Source organism: Mugil cephalus, chromosome 14 (genome assembly GCF_022458985.1).
Source record: "Mugil cephalus isolate CIBA_MC_2020 chromosome 14, CIBA_Mcephalus_1.1, whole genome shotgun sequence".
Taxonomy (NCBI): domain Eukaryota; kingdom Metazoa; phylum Chordata; class Actinopteri; order Mugiliformes; family Mugilidae; genus Mugil; species Mugil cephalus.
In genome coordinates this window covers 8,827,834-8,831,411 of record NC_061783.1, presented here as the reverse complement: position 1 = coordinate 8,831,411, position 3,578 = coordinate 8,827,834, and positions in this window count along the sequence as shown.

Genomic DNA, 3,578 nt, shown 5'->3' with positions numbered 1-3,578 from the left:
AGAAGTGACCATATTTGGATGTGAGGGTGGAGCCGGGGAGGAGAAAAGACATGACCAGATGTGTCAATTTTATGGATGAGTTTTAATTAGCTATTTCATGCTTTAGAAACGGGATGCGACACAATTGCGACCACCAGTTGCCATGCCAACCGCTCTGTGAAGTGTTGTAAAAGTAAATAAATAATAATAAATCCAGCGTATAGACGTCACTGTGACGTCCCAGCGTTACCTGGAGGCAAAACAAAGGGGCGTCCAAGCAGACGTTGCATTTGCTACTCAACCCTCCACAGTGGTTCCACTTAGTTCTGGTAACAGCTTTGTTGGAGAGGCTTCACTTGATAAAAAGCAGCCCCTCTGTGTCCTCCTTCGGTCAAATCCAGCAAGTGAGAGTGTAGGGGTCGGTGAACGTGGTCCCGTCAGTCAGTCAGCCTTTTAAAATAACACTCAGGGTCTCAGAGAGCGAGCGTTGAGTGTTTGAGATTTTTGCTTCCAGTTAAGCCCCGGCCCTCCAAACACGTCACTTTGTTTACAAACCGTGAAGGGGCCTATAATCCAATGTTTCCTCGTGACTGGCGGAGATAGGACCAAGTGCAGTATTAATTAAATGAAATGGTGAGAGAGCCTGGAGAAGGTGCAGCCGGGCCATCGATATCATCGCTCCGCGCGACTCCACTCTCGGGCCGCACTGCGCTGACTGTGCAAAATGGTGCCGCCCGTATCTCTGGGAAAACAGCTTCGGTTTGGCCAAAGGAGGGAAGTGGGGACACGTTGTTCATATTTATACAATCTCTGGTATTGACTTACTATTTCCTGAGAGAGGAGTTTGAGATATTTTGAAGCTGGCCCCTCGTAGCCATCAGTTCCGATGCACTCCAGCGCTGACTTCACTTTACAGGCTTGATGGCTGTGTCCACCTTTTATGTGCCATCTGTAAATGGATTGTTTTCCTCAGTGGCGTTATGTATCCAGCTTGTTCTTCGCACAGTTTCCTCACATACAGACTAAATGCATATACGCTGAGGTACGTTAGAAATGACCGAAGCTACAGTGTCTGAAAAACAATTCATTTTTCAGAGGAAGTCATGTGAGTCGGGTGTAAGTTGGCTCTGGGTTAGGCTCCCATTAAGGCACTATTTCATGACACGAGGGAACAGCGCTTGTAAGGATGAAACTTTCTCTTGTCTAGAACGATGAGCATTACCCCTGTGACAGGAACTATTATTATTTTAATAATAATTAGTAGTCAGTCTGTTGCATATTTTTAGAAGCATGGTCTGAGTTTCCTTGAGGCCGCTTTAAATATCTAATAGGAGTTTGTAGTTCTCTTCCCTGTTGATAATTAACCATGTTGACAAGGCCTGAGCTCCAGGCTCCATTATAGTGTTAAATATGTATTTTTGTCATTGTTCTCATGTAGCTCATTATCTCCTTTTAGAAGTTCTTCTGCGCGGTATTTCCTGGCTCAGAGTGATGACACCCGGGCTCCTTCCACAGCGCACCTTGAGTTAAATTATAGAGGGAGACTGAGACTTTTTTTTTTCCTCCCCCATGCGTCCGCGCGTTTGAAACGAGTCTGCTGATCCTCCGGCCCTCGCCGTCTTCCCTCTGACCTCGCCCGTCCTCCCTCTCGCCGCTCTCTTTCGCACTTTCTTCAACTCGCTCCCCGCTCGCTCCGCCGTCTCATCGAATAAGGGAGAGAGGAGGCCTCCCCCGGAGGAGTGCCATTTTCCTCTGCGAATGTTGTCGCCGCCCTAAGCCTTTCATTCTCACACCATTTCACTCACAAGTGTTTTTTCGTCGTTTTGGCCCTCCTTCCCTTCCCCTCCCCTCCCTCCCGGGGGGAGAGACGAGGGGAGGACACCGCCGAGCGGGCAGCCAGTGGGCGGAAAAGATGGGACGTGCACTCCTGCGTCCTTGGTTGCCTGACCTACCCTTTTTCCCCTCCTTCTCCGCTCTCGGTCTGGCCTCTCTGGAGGCCGAGATAAAATGAACAGGATTGGTGGGCGGCCGTTGGAGTGCATTCTTTCTCTCGAACCATCAGGGCAACAGTCACACTACTTCTTTTTTTTTTTTAACTGTAAATCTCAGGTGGAGCCGAGCTCATCACTGGTGACTGGCAGGAAGCCATTAACCCTCTGCTCTTCCTCTTTCTCCTCCCGCCTCCTCGTCTCTCGTTTCTCTCTCTCTGCGTAAACACGTTCTGAAAAGTCGTGGCGGGAAATTAGCCCCTGCTTTGCGGTAATTAGCCATCAAAATGTGAGAAGCGCAGCACGTGCTCCGGCGGCATGTTGCAGGCATTCCTCCGGCGTCGTCGTACCAGTGAAATTGAGCGAGGAGGAGGAGTAAATTAGCCTCGCGGTGGAGATGGGAAAGGTAAATGCGCCTGTGGGAAGCTGATTGATCAAGCGGATAGTGTAATATCCTTTGTGATCGCATGTGTGTGTAAAAAAAAAATGGAGAGGTGAGAAAGAGAGAGAGAGAGGGGGGCCCGCAAAGAGGACCAGCTGTTTCCTGTATTACAAGTTTGAAGGATATTGGGGTCAGAGAGTTTCTGCCTGAGAAGAGACAGCTTTTCATTATGTGGCAAGTGGGAGGTCTAGGCCAGGTCATCTCACTCCTACTCAGTCACTCTCAGGTGCACACATACATAGAGACGGTCAGTGGTCGGCAGGAGCCCCAGAGAGGCCCTGGGCTTTTATTCTTTCATTAGCTTTAATCAACAGGTCGATGGGAGCAACAATGTAAAATAACATAACTAATGGTCCTTTAAAGAGCTTTGATTGCTTATAAATGCTCCGTGTGTTTGCGTAAGTGCAATTCAATCGGCATCGAACACGACGTTTCCATCTGAACATGGACTCCTCCACATGTAGAGGTTGTTTACACGGAGCTTTAGGAAGAGAGATGCTCGTCAGTGGGCTTCTCGTTAGCCGCTAATGTTAGCTGCTAACTTTTACACCACTGTATGGTGCAGTATATCAGATTATCCGGTAAAGCTCCTGCTCTTCGTTACTTTTTTAAAGGTCTGCAGCTAAACATATTCATTGAGGTAGTATGATATTTGCTAACATTCACAGTTAGAACAGAATATAACACCCTTTATAGAGGGTAGTTGGGGCCGACAGTAACTATTTCACTGACGGCACAGCAGGCCAAGTCTCCATGGTAACGGCCACTGAGTTGAAAAAAAAGTGACAGTTGAGCGTTGAGATTAACAGCATTAGTCTGAATCATAGGCTTTAATAGCGTCTAAATTGTAAAATTTATTTCAAAACAGGTGAAGAGCTGTTGTGTGATTGACTGTACCAGCAGATTTGAGAAGCAGTCGGAGATATATGGATCAGTGCATCACTAAGAAACAACTGGAATCCAGGCACAGAAACCTGGTGTTGTGGTTCACATTTAGTGTCAGGTAATATTAATTTATGCTGTAATTTTTTTATGAAGTCACACCTTAAGTTACTTATTAAGTTATGTTCTGGAGGGCTGATACTCCTCGTCATCCTTTGAACATCTGGTTGGACGCTACAGTATCGTATGGCTAACGTTACTTCTTAGTAAACTCTTAGCGTTAGCAT